At 43.9% G+C, this 20803-nt stretch overlaps 1 long non-coding RNA gene across 1 annotated transcript; it reads left to right on the forward strand.

The window, feature by feature from the left end:
* The first annotated feature begins 4046 nt into the window (after positions 1 to 4046).
* On the forward strand, positions 4047 to 9463 carry LOC140844029 (uncharacterized). The gene is made up of 2 exons (XR_012122123.1): positions 4047 to 4308; positions 5019 to 9463. It is a non-coding gene; the product is annotated as an uncharacterized lncRNA (long non-coding RNA).
* Positions 9464 to 20803: the final 11340 nt, after the last annotated feature.

A 20803-nucleotide genomic window follows, 5' to 3' on the forward strand; every position in this document is an offset into this window, starting at 1 on the left:
TCTGGAGAGTCTTTTCTTCTCTCCCTTCTTATTCCTCCTCCTCCCTTCTTCATATGTTGTGTGTTTTGTTCTGTGCTCTTTTTAGGGGTGCTCCCATCTAGAGCAGTCCCTGTAGGATGCCCTGTAGAGGTGGTTTGTGGGAAGCAAATTCCCTCAGCTTTTGCTTGTCTGGGAATTGTTTGATCCCACCATCATATTTAAATGATAGTCGTGCTGGATACAGTATCCTTGGTTCAAGGCCCTTCTGTTTCATTGCATTAAGTATATCATGCCATTCTCTTCTGGCCTGTAGGGTTTCTGTTGAGAAGTCTGATGTTAGCCTGATTGGTTTTCCTTTATAGGTGACCTTTTTCTCTCTAGCTGCCTTTAAAACTCTTTCCTTGTCCTTGATCCTTGCCATTTTAATTATTATGTGTCTTGGTGTTGTCCTCCTTGGATCCTTTCTGTTGGGGGTTCTGTATAATTCCATGGTCTGTTCGATTATTTCCTCCCCCAGTTTGGGGAAGTTTTCAGCAATTATTTCTTCAAAGACACTTTCTATCCCTTTTCCTCTTTCTTCCTCTTCTGGTATCCCTATAATACGAATGTTTTTCCTTTTGTATTGGTCACATATTTCTCTTAGTGTTGTTTCATTCCTGGAGATCCTTTTATCTCTCTCTATGTCAGCTTCTATACGTTCCTGTTCTCTGGCTTCTATTCCTTCAATGGCCTCTTGCATCTTATCCATTCTGCTTATAAATCCTTCCAGGGATTGTTTCACTTCTGTGATCTCTTTCCTGACATCTGTGATCTCCTTCCGGACTTCATCCCACTGCTCTTGCATTTTTCTCTGCATCTCATCCCACTGCTCTTGCATTTTTCTCTGCATCTCATCCCATTGCTCTTGCATTTTTTTCTGCATCTCTGTCAGCATGTTCATGATTTTTATTTTGAATTCTTTTTCAGGAGGACTAGTTAGGTCTGTCTCCTTCTCAGGTGTTGTCTCTGTGATCTTTGTCTGCCTGTAGTTTTGCCTTTTCATGGTGATAGAGATAGTCTGCAGAGCTGGTACAAGTGACCGCTGGAAGAGCTTCCCTTCTTGTTGGTTTGTAGCCTTTTCCTGGGAGAATAGCGACCTCTAGTGGCTTGTGCTGGGCAGCTGTGCGCAGATAGGGCTTCTGCTTCCTGCCCAGTTGCTTTGGGGTTTATCTCCACTGTTGCTGTGGGCTTGGCCTGGCTGGGGCTGTTCCTCTAAAATGGTGGAGCCCCGTTAGAGGGGGAGCAGCCAGGAGACTATTTATCTCCGTAAGGGGCCTCTGTGCTCCCTGCTGCCCAGGGGGTTAGAGTGCCCAGAGATCCCCAGATTCCCTGCTTCTGGTCTAAGTGACCTGTCCTGCCCCTTTAAGATTTCCAAAAAGCACTCTCCAAACCAAAACAACAACAGCAACAATGAGAGAGGGAACAGAAAGGAAAAAAAAAAGAAAAAACACGCGATTTTTTTTTTTTTTTCCTCAGGTGCCGGTCCCAGGCACCCGCGCACTGGTCCTGCTGCCCTGTCTCCCTAGCACCAGGGTCCCTGTCCTTTCAAGGCTTCCAAAAAGCACCCACCCACCGGTCCCGCAGGGAAGGAACGCTCAATATTCTTTGTCCTCAGGCACTGGTCCCACGCACCCGCTCACCAGTCCTGCCGCCCTGCCTCCCTAGCACCGGGGTCCCTGTCCCTTTTAGGCTTCCAAAAAGCACTCGCAGAAAAGAGAAAAAAAAAAGGGGAAAAACGCGCGATTTCCTCTGTCCTCAAGTGCCGGTCTCAGGCACCCGCCCACCGGTCCCGCAGGGAAAAACGGGGGATATTCTTTGTCCTCAGGCGCCGGTCCCAGCCACCCGCTCACCAGTCCCGCCACCGTGCCTCCCTAGCACTGGGGTCCCTGTCCCTTCAAGGCTTCCAAAAAGCGCTTGCCATAAAGAGAAAAAAAAAAGGGGGAAAAACGCGCGACCTCCTCCGTCCTCAGGCACCGGTCTCAGGCACCCGCCCCCAGGTCTCGCAGGGAGAAACGCGGGATATTCTTTGTCCTCCGGCGCTGTTCCCAGGCACCTCCTCACCGGTCCCGCCACCCTGCCTCCCCAGCAACGGGGGCCCGTCCCTCTAAGGCTTCCAAAAAGCGCTCGCCAAAAAAAAAAACTGCTCCGGTTTCTCTCCACCCGCCGGGAGCCGGGGGGAGGGGCGCTCGGGTCCCGCCGGGCTGGGGCTTGTATCTTACCCCCTTCACAAGGCGCTGGGTTCTTGCAGGTGTGGATGTGGTCTGGATGTTGTCCTGTGTCCTGTGGTCTCTATTTTAGGAAGATTTTTCTTTGTTATATTTTCATAGCTCTATGTGTTTTTGGGAGGAGATTTCCACTGCTCTACTCACGCCGCCATCTTGGCTCCCTCTGTCCTTTCACTTTATCTCTAAATAAAAGCCTGTACCTTGCTCTCCTACCTTGACTGTGGAGCTCATTCTTCGGCTTCGTGAACAAGAAACCCGGCATCACTAAGAGGGGCCCTCTATCCTGTCCTTACGACTAGACAAAAAGAGCAAACCTTAAGTAAAGTGATGTGAGCAAGACTGTCTCCCAGAAGCCATTCAGAACATCACCTCCCTTTCCACTCCTTTCAAGAATGTCTTACTAGTTCACAACTGTGGGGCAAGAAACAAAATAACCAAAATTACTATGACAAAAGCAAAGGATTGAACCCAAATAGCTGCTACTACATCAAGGGGAAAACCAACCAACCGCCATCACAAAATCTCTGCCCACACTTTTAAATCCATTTTATGAGTCCAACACAGAGGCGGATCAGCCATGTGAATATGGGTGTTCCATTATCTGAAACATTATAATACAGCTCCACTATCTGGCTTTATCTTAAAGGGGAAGGCCCCAGCAACAATCTATTTCAATAAAGCCACATGGTTTGAAGCAACTGCTTCTCTTTGTCAGGAAAGCGCCCCTTTCAGAGGCAGAAGAGAGCAGGGAGCTCAAGTCAGGGCCTCCCTCCCTCCCCACACTGTCAGCCAGGCTGACCAGCCACACACCCCATATCAGAAGAGCTGCAGAAATAGCTGTCCCCTCATCAAGTTTCCACTCTTCCAGAATGTTCCAGCCCCACCGAATGTCCTGCCTGAATGTCTGGCTTACTGTTTCACAGAACCCACCGAACATAGAAAGGAAACAAAATCCAAAGACCTGGGATGCACACAGATAGCAAGTCCTCCCCAGGTGCTCCTCCATAGGATGTGGAAAGAACTGACAGGATCGGTCTAGTTCCTCAGCTTTGAGTTGATATTCTGGGTATCATTCAACAATTATTTATTGAGTGCCCAGTCAGAACAAGGCACTGTCAATGCACACCCAGTTAAGTCTGTACCAGGGTTCTGAGATGATTACGTTTCACCAGTGCACAGACAGCAATATGGAGTTAAGGCCTCAGTCCAGGAACAGGGAACAATTGCTCCTTATTGATTTACATGAGCAGAAAAAGGATATGCCAATTTGCAAAAGATTTGTAGCCTCTGCTATGCCAGGAACATTGCCAGAAAACTCAGGAAAGAATACATCCGCATTCACACAGAGAGCAGTAAGACCTACTATGCAAACGTAAGGTCACGAAGAGGCTGCCTCACTACAAACGTTTCCCACCCTTTTAACCAACCTTTTCCCCACCATCTCCCTCTTTCCTCTTCAATGGAAGACTGCGAACTTTTGTTTTCCACGACTTTAAATCATTGTTGTTGTTAGGCTGGAGGAAGGAAAAACAAGGACATGGAAACAGAACAGAGATACCATAAAAGGAGAACAGACCAGACCCCAAGGTCCGTGCCTTATATGGAAAAGGGACAGCTATTCTTAAATTCCATTCTTCTGATGTGCCAACTAATACCGGGATGTCAGTCTCCTCCCTCTTGGAAGGAAAAATGTTTCTAGTTGCCTATTATGTCACCTTTAGCCAATCATACCTCTCCACACCACCTAGGACAGCTTGCCCACTCATCCCCCTCCTAACCCCTTATAAGCCCCCACCTCCCTGACCGGGTATGACTTCCCCGGCCTGTCATAGCCAGACGGCGTAACATCACCTGGGAGTTGCACTCAAATAAACTACCTGGCCCTTTGTTGCCTCTCTTCACCTGCTTATTTTGGTTAGAATTTATTGGAATTTATCTTACATCTGGTGCCAAAATTCCGGGAAGGACTATGAGCGCGGGGCCCCGACCAGCCACCAGTGGCCCCACCTCCTCCTACCCCGACCCAGGACCTCAGCCTGCTCTCTGCTGCATGGACTATTTTCCAGTGAGTCCCTCAGTTTCCCCCGGTCTGTTTCCCTCCCTAACTCCATTTCACCTGGTCTATTAGAAATTGTACGTATGTCCAGGTGGGGCATATGGCCCCTGGGCATTCGGCCCACCCTCTGAGGGCATCTGGCCTGCCCCTGGCCCTGTGGTATGGGAGACATCCGTACCCCAGGCCCCAGGACGTCTGCGGGCATCCGGCGAACCCCTGGCCCTGCGGTGGGGGAGACGTCCCTCACCCAGGCTCCCAAGACGTCTCCCCTGACTTGGTGCGCTTGGGACACTGGGCGCTCCCCTCAGCGGGATTAGTCGGGAAGTGGCGCAGACATGGGGAACCAGGCCTCAAAAGCAAGAGGCTCAGACCCCACTGCAGTGTCTCATTTCTAATTTGGCTACTCTATATTTGTCCCGGGAAGTTCGCAAATAGAAGCTAGTCTTTCTCTGCTCTGACGCCAGCCCTCAGTATTCCTTAGACAATCAATCACACTGGCCTCCTGAGGGAACTTTCAATTATAGCCTCCTCACCAACTTGATTAATTAATTGCCACTGGAGCAGAGAGTAGAGTGAAATCCCATATGTGCAGGCCTTTTGGACTTTGCACTCCCGCCCAGACCTTTATGTTAGGTGTTCAATGACTCAGGTTCTCCTAGTCCGATCTCCAGTTACAGATTGTCAGCCTCTTACTCTGCTCAGTCCTTCTTCCTTTTCAGATCCTCCAGAAGACCTCAGTCGCCTGCCTCCGTCAGCTCGCGATGCCCACCCCTCTCTCCACCACCATCTTTAAGTTCTTTTTCTTCACACGTGTCGCCGCCATCTTAAAGTCCTACATTCTCAACCATGCCGTTGTCCTGCTCTCCTCTTCCGGCAGCTGCACCCCCACGCCCCCTCTCCTTCCGCCTTCACTGCCCTCTTGCCCCACCAAAACACGCTCCTCCCGCCCTCTGGTTCCAGAAGCCACAGACAAGAAGCTGAAGAGAAGGAAAGCAATTGGATATCAGTGACTCAAGTCTTTATATCGGTTTGTCTGTCTGTGTATATGTTTTTGTGTGGGGAGTGTTGCTGACTGTAGTCATTGTGTCTCAGTTTGTATGTTGGTGTGTCTAGGTGTATAGATGAAAAATATTTTCCTACTTCCGGACAGTATTATTAAAAATTGATTTAAAAACAAGCGCTTGTGAAAACTTGGCATTCTAAAACTTCCAGAAAATCTGATAGAAAAATGTTAAGCATTAATGCTAATTTGTGTTTGGCTGAGGCGGGCATGTCCTTGTGGTTATCAGCTGCCTAACTTTACCTAAGGACATTTAAGTCGATGATGTTATCTGCTAAATCTTTTGAGAATAAAATGCTTAAAGGCTTGGCTTTCTATAATATTCAGTAAAGGTCTTGTAAGTAATCTAGCATAGCTGTTACAAATGAGTGAACTAAATAAGTGTGGCAAGTGAACACCTTTTTAATTGTGTGTTACAGTGTGTATACCTATCTACAGCCTAGAAATCTTTGTGGTAACCTAAAACCTTAAAGTTTTGCTAAGTTAAAAAGGTATACTTTGTGCTTAGTGAGAGATTGTGTTGTAAAGCTCATGGTTAACAGAAATTATAAAATGTTCATAAATTTGTCAATCCAAAGAATGCTAGTGTAACAGTTTATAATAGCCTACTTCTCAGTGTTCACTAAAAATTAAGGTACCTAATGGTTTTAAGTTCTAATTAAAACTACTTAAAGTAATAAGGAAAACATTTCTGCATGCTAAAGAATGTGTCTTTTGATCAAAGGAAGTAATTGTTCTAAGGTACAGCTGTTTATTTAGAGAGAGAAATCTAAATGAAAAAGAAGGTTGTAGAAAGTTTGTAGAAGAATTTAATATGGTCATGCTATATAAAATTAAAGCAAGTAAGTATCAATATCAAGTACACAGCAAAATTAGAATTTTATTTCCAGTTAAAAAGACAAAGTTTTCTTAACTGTTAGTCTGCTCTTAATGTTGAAATATTGCAAAAAGTTCTCTAATTGTTGAATCAAAACAGTTTCTCATGCTTAAAGTCTCAGTAAGGTGTCAGAGTATTTAAGAAAATGAGATCTGTGTATTAAAAAGACTAAAAGCTAATCTTTGCTAACAACTGTGTAACCTTCTTTATTTGCTTTAAAGTACTTTGTTGTCATTCTAGTTAAATAGATAAGTATTGCTTCATGGCAACCTATAATCCTATTTAAGCAAGTGCCAAAGAAACTTTCTTCTGACAACTTCCCAAAATCAAATTCAAAAAGGTACTTTTATCTCTAGTTAACTCTGATATTTTCCAGAGGGCCCCTGGAACATGTCAGAGGAACATTTTCTCATTGGAGAAAATATTTAGCTAATTGGCTTATTTATCTGATATATACTTACCTAAAAAGCACTGTCAAAAAGAATGATGCTAAACTTTGTTACTGAATGTTTTGTATTACAGAAATATCCAAATTTCCTTATGACAACTGTCTTACAGTAAGCTCTCATCAGATCTTTAATCATTGTCATTTGTACATCTTTTGTCATCTATACTCACTGTTTATTACTCCTAAACTAATAAGAAACTAGATTTCAGCATAATAGGTATTAGTTACATAAGATTAAGTAAACTAAAGAAGACGATTTTGTAACTTTATGTTTCAAATGTTGATAAAGTGTTTTAAACTTTTTCTCTTAAGCTGACAACAGTTTAGTAAATGACTGCCTTTATAAGCAGAATTGAAACTTTATCTTTCTCTCTACCTGATCCTTCCAGAATTTAAAAACTCTCAGTGACTATTTTTATATTTCATGGCAATATGTTTATTTGCACAAGTTCAATAAGAATCTGCTTTCCTTGTAAGAAGACTGATTAAAAACACAAGTTATACTACCAAATCTTTGACTGGAATGTCATACCTGAGACATAAGTGCGTAAACTCACATATGAACAGACAGCTTTAAGGAACTAAGATTGCCTTTATAAAGCCAACAAAGCCCCTTAGAAGAACTGGCCTAGTACCTTGCTTACAGAGTTCCCAGCAGCCTTACCAGGTGAGTAAAGAAGGTCACTTCCCGGCAAGTGCTAGAACCTCAGGAAAGTTTTGGGAACCTCAAGAAGAGAGGAATTCACCCAAATGTACAGGTACTGCAGGCACAACCTGATGGCAAGTTTGCTTGGCTTTCTGGCCTCAAAAAGCCTTTAAAAGTCCAATCTGAAATTCCTTATAAAAAGTTCCAGCAAAGCATATTTAAAAGAGCCTATGTAATCAATTACTCTTCTTGCTGCACTTATGCAAATAATCAAGCCAACTGTTAATTATTTTCTTAATCTGGCTACTTGTAATAAAAATAAGGGTGATTTTAGAGAAAAGTATTGTTTCAATAATGCACTCTTACCTATACTAAATCCTAATACTAGTCATTGAGATGTAAACTCAATCCAGAATTCCAGTCCCCCGTAATAGCCTGGCTAATGCCCCTACTGGGCCCCTTAATAACAGTTTCTGGTTTACTCTAGTCCCTTGTATCCTCAGGTTCCTCCAACAGCGGCTAACCCAGATGACCCGGGTCGCCACCAACCAGATGTCACTGCACCGTTACGCACCTCTTCCCACTGAACCCCCTCCTTCGGCCTCATACCAGCCTCAAACCCCCACGATGCCCCTTGTCAGCCAGAAGTAGTCAGATCGAGTCGTCGCCCATTATGACCAAAAGGCTGGAATGTTAGGCTGGAGGAAGGAAAATCAAGGACATGCAAACAGAACAGAGAGATACCATAAAAGGAGAACAGCCCACACCCCAAGGTCCATGCCTTATATGGAAAGGGGACAGCTCTTCCTGAATTCCATCCTTCCCATGTGCCAACTAAGACCCGGATGTCAGCCTCCTCCCTCTTGGAAGGAAAAAAGTTTCTAGTTGTCCATTATGTCACCTTCACCCAATCATACCTCTCCACGCCCCCTACGATAGTTGCCCACTCCTCCCCCTCTTAACCCCTTATAAGATGCCACCTCCCTGACCGGGTGTGACTTCCCCGGCCTGTCATAGCCAGACGGCGTAACAGCACCCGGGAGATGCACTCAAACAAACGACATGGCCCTTTGTTCCCTCTCTTCACCTGCTTATTTTGGTTAGAATTTATTGGAATTTATCTGACAGTTGTAACAAGCAATTTACGGAAGGAAGAGCAAAGAAATGTACTGTTCCTCACTCCCAATTTTCCTCTACACACCAGTCAATAAAAGAAAAACAGTAACACACACAGGAAGCTGCTCCCTGAGGTCATCCCCGAATCCCCTCTGAGTCAGCACAGCCCCAGGGCTGTTAGTGGAAGGGCTGCATGGCCACTATCGATAAGCCAGAAGGAAAACCAGAATAAAGCTAATTTGTCATGACACCATTTTCTTACTTCCATTATGACTCACTGTGGAGATACCACACAGATTTATTGGTAACTCTACTTAAACTTGCTTTTGAGAGACTTTTTTGCCAAAAAGAGTAAATGCTCAGAGGGTAGGAGAGAAGAGAAAGTGTGTGATGGCATAGTGGCAAATAAAGTAGGAACGGGTGCTCCAGGAAATGAGAAGTGTTTCAAAGCAGATCAGAGCCTAGAATCTTTGCAAAGGTGTGGAGTTTATGTATCTCCTTTTCAAGAAAATATGACCATTCCTGTCCATACTGTACAGGTTTTTCTTCCAGGCATCTGTGGTGACAGCTGTTCAAGAAACACATGACAAACCTGTTGTCTTCCTTCCTGGTCATCATCACTTATAATACTGTGGAAAGACCCATGAGAAGATGGCTGAGGATACAGATGCCCCAGGGGAAGCTGACACCAGAGGGCTGGGAGTCCAGAGGATGGGGCCCCATTACGTAGCTCAAGGAGGGAGGGGGGATAAGGGAAGAGGCACTGAGTGGGGCTCGGACCACGCCAAGTACACCTGTGACAGGGAAAAACCGTCCGCAATATTTAAAACGTCTGGACAAGTAATGACTCTATACCATCTTAGTACACTGATGGATAGTGATTGCAATGGGGTGTGTGAGGGGGACTTGATTATATGGTGAATGTTGAAATCACAATGTTGCTCATGTAAAACCTTCATAAGATTGTATATCAATATACCTGAATAAAAAATTTTAAAGAACCACTAAAAAAAAACAGTTCTGGAGAAACAAGGAACATTATTTTGTGAACGCTCAAATAGTGTTGTTAACTAGAATCACCATGCTATACACTAGATCTCCAAAACTTATTCATCTTGTAACTGAGAGTTTGTACCCTTTGACCAACATCTCCCCATTCCTTCCACCTTCCAGTCATTCTGTTTCTATGAGTTTGTTTTTTTTGGAGTCCACATGGTATTTGCCTTTCTCTGAGTTATTTTCCTCTGCATAATGCCCTCCAGGCCCATCCATGTTGTCACAAATGGCAGGATTTGCTTCCTTTTCATGGCTGAAGAATACTCCATTACACACACACACACACACACACACACACACACACACACACACACACACACACACACACACACAGCTTTATCCATTGAAGGGGATTATTTTTATTTTTGAGGCATTTTGAAATCTGGATTATTTAACATAAAGAACCTGTTCAAGTAGAAAATCACCAAGTGTAAGAACATGAATGAACCCCTTCCAGGGCTCCAGAGGTGTGTGTCCCGCCCGCCCAGCTCTCTGACAGAGGAGGAGCATAAGGGGCCTGCAGCAATCCATCACTAACTATGGAAACACCGGGGCTGGAAGGAGATTAGTGCCTCTCAGGACTAGAAGGGGCCTCAGAGCACGCCCCGCCCCTCACACCCACCCCAGGCCCCGGGTGTAGGCATCCCCAGGGCCCATCCTGGCTCCTCTCCCAGTCCTCACAGTCCTCCCTGGGGGTGCTCTATGCGTCCCCACAGGAACACAGGGCAGAACTTAAAATGATATATTTGTTAATGATAACAGATAAAAATGGAGACTGTGTGATTCATTAACTATTTGCTAAGGGCCAGGCATATGTGAGAGGCTCCATATTACATATTTTTCACCACTTAATTAATCCCTTTGTCCCAACAGTCAATAGCCCTATAAGGGCAGCAGCCATGTGTACATTGCATGTTTGTAAATCCAACCCCTGACACAGATCAAGACATAATAGGCACTTAATAAACATGGGATGAATTCATATTGTTAAACCCCCTTACTTCAGAGTGGAGCATACTGTGCCTCTGAACAATTAGATGCTATGGGCAAAGTCATACTCCCAGACGATGACATGCCGCAGAGTAAGACCAGTGCTTCCTGAGGAACAATGCTGATGGTAAAGGCTCATCAGACACTGCTTGGGGGAGAGCAACTTTAAGGAAGGTATCATTTGGATTAAAGCACCCTGGAATTGGACAAAGAGCACCACATTCAAGCCCCAGGTCTGTGTCTCTGCAGTGGACACCTATGAATAGCCTCCCAGAGCTCCTTTCCTCCTAACAAAGAGCCTCGCTGGCACTGCACTTCTGAAGGACCTAACCTCACTCCACACCATCAGTACACACCCCAGGGTCACACGCAGCAGGGGAGTCCACAACGAACCTACAATGACCGACCAATAGACTCACGCCAGTCGGCCTTAGTGAATGTCAAGACATCTGCTTCTGATGCTGTTTGATGGCCCTTCCACAGTGGATGTTGCGCTCATTCATGAGATTTAGAACTCCCTCACACCAGCATGAAGCTCTGGATCAAACCATACCTGAAGCCCATCCCATGGCTGGATTTTTCAGTTATAAGAACCACTAAATACCTTTTATTATTTAAGCCTGTCTGAGGGTTTTCTTTTGCTTGCAGCCAGAACAAAATCCTAGTATGTGCTAGATGTCCAACACTGGAAAAGTAAACATGGAGATAACTTTCACTTCAAAAGGACATCTTGTAGATCAATGAAGGACAAGAAAGGGCCTAAAACAATGTCTGGCACTTAACCAGCACTAAATGTTCTTTACTTCTATGGAAGGCTCCACCACCAATTTCCTTTAAATAGCTTTTTCACCTACTACACTAAAGGAATGATTTACAAATGATCTTCCACTTAGCAAAGCAGCAAGAGGAGCCAAAAATAAAGGCATAAAAAAAGGTTAAATGTCATTGATAACTGAAGCTCAATGAAAAATGGAAAAAAAATCACTTAAGTTATAATAAACATCTACATAACACCTACAAGCACACAGTCACAGACTTTATTATACATATACCCATGTATAAACAAAAATGTGATGCAATATAAATCTAATTCTTACAAAACAAGAAGACCGTCGCTGCCTGAAGGGGGCCATCAGCAGCTGCGCTGTGTTTGCTTCCCTCCCTGCCCACCCCGCTCCCTCCCCCCCATCTTACCGCCCAGCACGCACAGTACACACGGAGGGACCAGGGCAAATAAGGTTTCAGTCAAGTGGGCTGACCCGAAGGCTGCGGTGCTCAGTAGAGGGGGTTCCCTAGGTGAGCAGGACAAGCCAGAAAAAGGAGGTAAAGACGCGTCCTTGCAAGAACCATCCAGAGGCAAAGCCAGACAAGCCAGGTTGCCTCAATTCTGCAGGGCAAAGTCCAGGCCGGACAGGGGAGAAAGGGCCACGGAAGTCAGGGGTAAGAGATAGCAGTGCGGAAGGAAGAGTGAAACTCAGTCAAGACAGTAGCCAATATCAGCAACAGTCACTTACTTACTAAGCACAACACCATTAAGATCTTTACTTGTGTTATAGATCTCATTCAATTCTCACACAAACCCCTGAAGCTATTATTCTCCCTATTTTTAAACTCATGGAAAAATCTTATCATACACAGTAGTAAAGAGAGCAGTTCATGAAACGTGGTCTGTAATGGCTAACTATAAAAATAATCTGTGGCAACTCTTGATTTATCGGTACTTCCTCTACCTGCTTCTCACCACTGTTCTCACCCTCAGCCCCAAGAAATCACCAGCAAGACATGTCAGCAAGCTCAGGCAAAAATTTGAGTCAACTTCATAGTTTTGACTTTGTAACCTTATGGACTGGTTTCTAAAGCAAGTGAATCTCCCTTCCCCTGGTAGGAATAGGCTCCATCTCTGCTCTGTCATCAGCAGTGACCCCAGAAAACACCAGTGAGACAGCACAGTTGTGCGGCCATGTCATTTCGGTCCCTCCATGCCTCTGACCCGCAGACAAGGGAGGAGACGTGATGAGGTATCGGAGACCTGAAAGGACCAGCCAGGGGACTCGAGGCGTAACAGCGCAAGAGTGGTGCTGAGAGGGCACCTCTCACATTTTTTGATCAAATGGTTGTTAACAATAAAATTCTATACAGGGGACTAGATACACAATCATTAATCAACCCCCAGCCCAACTCTCAACAGCCTCCAGTCTTCTGAAGCATAGCGAACAAGTTCTTACATATGGAACAAGTTCTTACATGGTGAACAATGCAAGGACAGTCATATCACAGAAACTGTTTCAGTTCTGATCACGCATCACGAACTATAAACAATCAAGTCAGATATGATTATTCATTTGATTTTTATACTTCATTTATATGTGAATCCCACATTTCCCCCGTATTTTTTAATAAAATGCTGAAGTAGTAGGTAGATCGAAATAAAGATAGAAAGCATAATTTAGTGCTGTAAGAAGGCAAGTGTAGATGATCAGGTCTGTGCCTAAAGACTAGGTATTAATCCAAGTTAGACAAGGGCAACAAAACGGTACAGAAGATTTCTCTCAAAACTGGGGCAGTGAGGTTCTAAGCCTGACCTCTGTTGGCCCCCAATGTCTCACCCGATGGCTCCCCCTGCGACTGTGCCTGTCTTAGGCTGTTCCTCCCTTGAGGAATCTTACCCGTCTCTGGCTAACCAGCCATCTTCCGGGGCCACACAGGGAGATGTAAAACTGGTAAGTGAGAGAGAAGTAATGTTCCTTGAAAATGTTAGCTTTTTACTTCTTTGCAGATTTATGCCCCCCAGCTTCTATGCCCAGCACTTGCCTTGAGGTATCTTTACTACTTGGAAGACTTATGATACTCGGTAATTTCGAATATGAGGCACGAATTATAGTAAAGGGCTGTAATGAGGAAGGAAGAAGAAAAGCTATGGAAGTAGCACATGGAAGAAAACAGGAGAGGATTATTTCTACAACATAACTTCTTATAGAGTAATGTGAGCATCTACAGTTTTTAACAAACTACTAATAAAATTGCCTACACACATTAACAGAATAGGAATACAGATACATAACAAAAGCAGACCTACAATTTCTGCCCATATCCAATGAAACCGAGAACAGCACTTACGTAACCCAGGCATTTGTGAAAACTTATCCATAATATGAGGGATATTGTCTAATTGAATTTGAATACGAAAACGTTAGTGTCTCTGGAAATTTGAATTGTACGGAGATGAATGATGAATAAGCAGAATTTGGTAGAGAACAAAGTAGTGTGAAAGGAAAACTTTTGAAGCATACATACAAAAGCTAAAACAATTCACCAGTACACCTGCACTATAAAAAATGTTGAAGTCCTTCAAGTAAAACAAAAGTGAGGCCACATGAAAATTTCTATCTAAACAAAGGAATGATGAGCATAAGAACTATATAATCATTAAATCTCAGTATTAAATCTCCTTAATATAAAATCCAGCGTTTACAACAACAACAAAAGAAAAATCCTCAGTTCTGCTCTACACAAAAAAACAAACAACTGAATGGATGGAACTTACGACATGTCAAGTACACAGAGTAAACAAGCATGGAGCTTGCAAGACATGTTTGTTACAAATGAAGTAGAACACATGTGGTCTAAACATAGATAGGAAGGGATCGAAGAACCAAGTGGTCACCTAGCACTCATGAGCACCCAAAATTGGCCACCCACTGCTGGAACCCATTCTGGACCAAAGCGTCTGCCTGAGACAGGGGGAGACAAGGTCTTGATACCCAAGAGGGGCTTTGACAAGAGACCTACTATGGCCAGGCATGCTTGCCCCTGCACTTCTCCAACAGAGGGTGTGTGTATGGGCTCTAGCCCCCTTCCAACTCCCGAGTCCCAATGCCCATTCTCAGAGCTGGTCCTCATGACCACATCATCAGCCGGGAATGGTGTGGAGGCAGAGAGAAAGAGACAGGCTATGTGAATGCTGCTCAAGCCAGGATCCAAATACTATAGTCTAATACATTCACCTACTCTGTCTTCTTTCCCTTGCTTCTTAGGGTGTTTGAATCATTTATTAAGTCCATTTAAACAGCTTAATTTGGTCTGTGGGTCTCTTTATGTCTTCTAGGACAGTATCTTTGGAGGCCACAATAGCATCAACATAATTTCCCACCACCACAATTACAGGAAATGATTCGGTAAATTCTCCTATATCCACATAACAAATTATATATTTAAACTACATTTACACAGTTTGAAATAACATAAGCATTATTAATATTAATTGAAAAACAAAATATAAATATTAACAGAATGTAATTAAAAATATCCAAATTTTATTGAAGGAAAAGGTTTCTTTACAGATTTATGTATACATTTAAGGAAATGCACTAAAATACTACCAAGTTATCTCCAAGGTAAATATATACACATGACCTTTACATTTTTTTATATTTTTTATATGTGTTACTGCTGTAATCTGGAAAAATTTATAAACTCTTAAATATGCAGAGAAGTTCAAGATTCAAATTGGCGGCGTGAGAGGTGAGACAGAGAACTCCTCCCAAAACCACAAATAGCATGAAAATGTATGCAATTTGGGTCATGCAAATAACCCAAAAACAGCAACAGGAAGGAAGGCTGCACCAGTCTGCACGGAGACCTCACGAACAGAGCGGACCTCACCCAAAAGCGAAACGAACGAAGACCTTGATCGGGCTGGACCCGAGCCCTTCCCCCGCCCCAGCTCACCAGCGGGAGGAAGAAAAACGGGGCGGGGGACGGGGTGGAGGCCTGGGACTGCCGAACACCCGGTCCCGGTACTCTGCGTTGAGAGCGGAAACCTACCTTGTGTGCTGCTCTGGAGGATGGGCAACTCGGACAGGCGGAGTCTTAAGACACTTGACATTCCGGGCCGTTTGTGGAGGACAGGATCCCCACCTGGCCGCTCTGGGTCACGGGAAACGCAGGCGGTCCGAGAGGCTTCCTTGCAGCAAGAGGGCTGCCGAAGGGGTGGGGTTTGCGGGCGAGCTCGCAGCGCAGGGGCGGGTGAGAGCTGGAAGGGCTTGTCTGCGTGCGCACTGCCCAGCAGGTTAGGAACTTTGGGGAGCTTCAGGGGCTCCATCCCGCTGGCTGCCTGCTCGGCTCCGAGGACCCCCACTGTGACACGCAGCCAGCTTGCGCCTCCCTCCTAGCCTGCCAGCACCGGGTTCGCAAACCGACAGTCACTGTGCTAGCATCAGGGGAGCCAGAGGGAGGCCCCGCCCACCACAGCTAGAGATGCTGAGCACAGAGGCTTACACCTGTGTGCTTAGCCCACTGGCTCTGACACCCGAGACAGGCAGCGCAGACGGGAATCAGGAAACACATCTCTCCTTCCCACAGGCAGCAGGTCCACTCCCCTATGGCCCCCAACCTCACTCTATGGGCTGAGCAGCTCCAGAGACTGACTGGTGCTTCTGGGCACTACTGGGTACCTCATAGTAATATGAAATGTCAAAAGAACATGGTTCAGACCAAATCTCACTAACCCCAGAAAAAGGCCTAAATGAAACTGAACAGACCACTCTGCCTGAGAGTTTAAAATAAAAAAGACATATGCACACTTATATTGATCGCAGCACTATCTACAATAGCCAAGAAATGGAAGCAACCTAAGTGTCCATCAATAGACGAATGGATAAAGAAGATGTGGTACATATACACAATGGAATATTATTCAGCCATAAGAAGAAAACAAATCCTACCATTTGCAACAACATGGATGGAACTAGAGGGTATTGTGCTCAGTGAAATAAGCCAGGCAGAGAAAGACAAGTATCAAATGATTTCACTCATCCGCGGGGTATAACAACAAAGAAAAAAACTGAAGGAACAAAAGAAAACAGCACCAGACTCACAGAACCCAAGAATGTACTAACACTTACCAAACGGAAACGGACTGGGGAGGGTGGGTGTTAAGGGCGGGATAACGGGGAAAGAAAAGGACGCATTACTATTAGCAGACATAATGTAGGGGGACCGGCACGGGGAGGGCTGTACAACACAGAGAAGACAAGTAGTTCCTCTATAGCATCTTAGTATTCTGATGGACAGTGCCTGTAATGGGGTATGTGGGGGGGACTTGGTGATTGCGGGAGGCTAGTAAACATAATGCTCCTCATGCAATTGTAGATTAATGAGGCCAAAATTAAAAATAAATAAATAATAAATAAATAACAGGGCACAAAGTATGAATAATTGTCAGGAAAAAAGACAGTTCTTCAACAAATAAGAGACACTCAACCCCACTTATAAGAGAAATGCAAATTAAAACAATACTCTATCACCTTTGTAAAGACAAAGATCAAAAAGTGTAACAGTTTGGACATGGGGTTGGGGAAACAAGACTTCTCTTAAATCTTTCCTCCAAAGAGAAATTTAGCAAAATATATCAGTTTTTTAAATTTATATTCCTTTTGAACAGCAACTTTACTTTTAAGAATTAATCTTACAAATTCACATATATGTAACACGCTATTTGTTCACGGATAGTCTTTATGGCTCGGCTAACAAAGTATTAGAGGCCAAAAATTGTCTATCGATCTGCGTCTTGGCAAATAAATTATGGTGTGTACACATGATGGAATATCAAGAAACCTTTTTAAAAAATGGGCTGTTCTATATGTACTTACATGCAAAAACTGACAAAATATAGAGCAAAATGCTAAAAAGTAAATGTGGTATGCTATCACTTGTACTTTAAAATAATTATATTCAGATACACACACATACACACACATGCTTGCCCACACACTCACAGGATGGGCGAGAAGAAACCAACTAAGTGTGAAGCTGCAGTGAGCGTTCTCCCCTACCTGCCTCTTCAGTAGGAGCTGGACAGTCTGTGTTAAAAGCCATAAAAACTGTGCTTCAGCCCATGTAATTCCACTTCTAGTAATCCATCCTGAAATGCTGAAAGAGCTTTCTGTTCACATGTGTCCAATGAATTATCTATACTGAAGAAAAGTCGGAAGCAAGTACCATGTGTATTGGCTGAGCCATTTAATAATCCTCAGTTCTGGGCAGAGTACCACAGAGAAGAGAGCTGCTCAAAAAGAAAGCCCAGGAGATCTTTAGAGGCTCTTTTATATTCAGCGGAGTAATGACCAATGCACGTATGTCAGGCAACTACCAAGAAAATGCCAACAGAAAATATTAGAAGGAATAATATCTATACTTCATACAGGTCCAAGAATAATGCCTGTTATCAACAACTAGAAAGATAAACCTCATGATTTGGGGCCCTCAATAGAAAAATCAGAAGAGTTTTGCTTCAGTAGTATGAGGGAAGAAAAACAACCTTGGACTGGTCCCACTTAACAGGGCTTAATAGCAAGACATGATAGAATAAAACTGTCTCCGAGTGATTTAACCATATCCTAAAAATAGTTCAAAAAATCTTATAGGTATGCAGTATATCTAGCACTCAATAAGATAAAATTCATAATGTCTATCAGCCAATCAAAAATTACCAGACATTCAAAAAATAGAAAAACAAGACACATAATAAGAAAAAGCAATGAATCAGAACTGAACTAGAAATGACACAAGTGACAAACTTAGTATACAGGAGATTTAAATGATCACTATATGTTTATTCCAGATGTTCAGGAAGCTACAGGAATGGTTGAATGTAAGTATAGATGTGGAATATACAAACAAAACTCTCATACCAAATTTCTAGTGAATTAAAAAATACCATTTCTGACATGAATAATATACTGGATGGGATTAACAGTGGACTTGAACTTAACACAAAACTAATAAACTTGAATGCATAGCAACAGCAACTGTCCAAAATGAAACACAGACTGTAAAGAGACTAAAAAATATAAAAGAAGCAGAGCAGCAGTGAACTCTGGTACAGCCCCATTTCATTTGAGTCTCTATAGGAGAGGAGAAAGAGGGAATTAAAGAAAAAAAATGGCCAAAATCTTCCAAATTTGATGAAACTATAAACCCACAGACCCAAGAAGCTCAATAAATCCCAAGTACAAGAAACAAAGAAACCACATGAAGGCACTTTATAATCAAACTGCTTAAAACAAATAGTAAAGAGAAAACCTCAAAAACAACCAAAGAAAAAAGACACTCTATGTGGAGGAACAAAAATAGTGATGGCAGAACATTTCTCATCAGAAACAATTACAAACAGGGCAATTTCCCTCCTGGGTATGTATGCCCAAGAGAAATAAAAATATATGTCTGTGTGAAAACTTGTACATAAATGTGTATAGAGGCATAATTCAAGGGGGAATGGCATTATTCATGTTTTCCATTAAGTGAAAACCATCTAGCTGTCCATCAAGTGATCCATGGATAAATAAAATGTGCTATATCCATACAATAGAATATCATTCGTGAATAAAAGGAGTGGTTGCTAGGGGCAGGGAGAAAGGGAGAAGAGTGACAGCTCCCCCTCCCACCCCCCCACCTCCCAGACACTGACACTCAACAGCTTTCCTGGTCATCCCCCGAAGGGGAGGGGACAGGGGGGACATTTCCTTCTGCCTCACCCTTCCTTCCCTGGAGTGTGCAGCCTGTGGGTGCTCAAGTGTATGAGGCTTCCTGTTAGGCTCCCCATCGTGGGCAGCTTCCGTTCCTGCACTATTCATCCTCACAGGTCATGAGACCTGAATTTCAAGGTTGTGTGGATTTGAAAAAGTAGCCTTGGTGCTTAGCTTATCTCACTGTATTCCACTGTCACTCCAGGGGGAAAATAAACTCCCAGCCTGGGGCAAGTTACCTTTGAAGCCAAAATCAAACACAGGGAGAAATTAAGTAGGAGAACCCATTTACTGCTTACAAACTGTGGTCCACGTCTGCTTGCCTGGTCTCTCACAACCGGCTCTAAGAAGGGGTCCCACCCAACCTACTTGCTCCCCCATGTAATTATCTGTTGCTGTGGAGATGGACTACTTCTCTCCACCCTTTGGAAACACTTATTGATATGGAGACTCACTAAGGCCAGGTGAGAGATTCTGCAAATACTGCAATTTTAACCACACCCACTTTCTCTTAGATTTTGACATGGAGATTTTTTTCTTTCTTTCTTGTCAGTTTTTTGTTGCTTTTAAGATGTGTTATATTTTTCCCAACACATATAATTTTTTTCACCTGATGAGTTGGTTCAAGCAAACTAGCTTGCATTGTGGGTAAAAGTGTAATATTCCCAGAATATCTTGCCTGGCTTTAGTACATCTACATGTCAATAGGCTTTCCTTCAGAGGTGGAAAGAAGTCTGGCTTTAGTGCATTTGCATCATTCCTCAGGGATGGAGAGAAGTTCATCTCCATATCAATGGGTAATTACCTGGGCAAGGAGGGCTTATCTGTCTGTACCTGAGAGGTGAGGGGGAGGGCTGGTTTTGCTTCTGCTGGAGCCAGAGAGAGAAACCGCCCAGGACTGCAGTTTGTAAGCAATAAATGGATTTTAAACTTTATTTCTCCCTTTGACTGATTTTGGTTTTTACACGTATTTTGCCCCGGAATTTCCTCTCCCTGAACTTACACCATGTTCCTGGAAGCCACATGATTTTAAATCCATTAATCACTTAAAAATTGTAGCCACTAACCTCCAGGGGACATTGAGGCTGCCCGGTGGCCCTCTGCCACTTCTCTCGGTCATCCTCCATCCATCCTTAAAGAAGACCCTCACACCTTTCTCTTTTCCTGCTTTCTTCAGATCTCTTTTCACAGTGCACCTCATGAGGGAGTTCTTGCTTGAGAACTCTATAAGAAGCAACACTTGCATCCCCATTACTATCTCCTTTATATGTCTTAGTAATAATCTTACACATGGACTATGGTTAGGGCAGAACTGAAATTTCACTGTGCCCTTGAGTTTCTGGAATTCTGTGTGCTGGGCTGTACTTTAAGTCTTTCTCCCTTTCATCTTGTTAACTCCACCCGTCGAGATGCCTCCTACTTTGCTTGAATGGTCTAGGAGGCTGTGGTGGACCTGAGCGCTTCCCTCCTTTTGTTGGTTGGGTGATTAATGCATTCATAAACTACTTACTGTGCCGTGTGCTGTGATTCAGGTGCGCCTACCAGAGCTGATGTGGGGCCTGGAGAAGGCTTCTGTGAGGAAGGCCAGAGGCTGCGAGTACCTAGCTGAGGGGACAGCCCCCCGTGGGCCGTGGGGAAGAGCTGATGCTCCACCTCTTTCTACCTTTGCACATGAGCAGATGATAGCCCTAGGGCCCTCAGTGTTCTCATCTATAAAATGGGGGTACTGCTTTGAAGATTGTAGGGACAAACCCATAAAACCCCCTTGTGTGGACCTCTTCAAAGA

The sequence above is a fragment of the Manis javanica genome, chromosome 10, assembly GCF_040802235.1.
Source record: "Manis javanica isolate MJ-LG chromosome 10, MJ_LKY, whole genome shotgun sequence".
Lineage (NCBI taxonomy): Eukaryota > Metazoa > Chordata > Mammalia > Pholidota > Manidae > Manis > Manis javanica.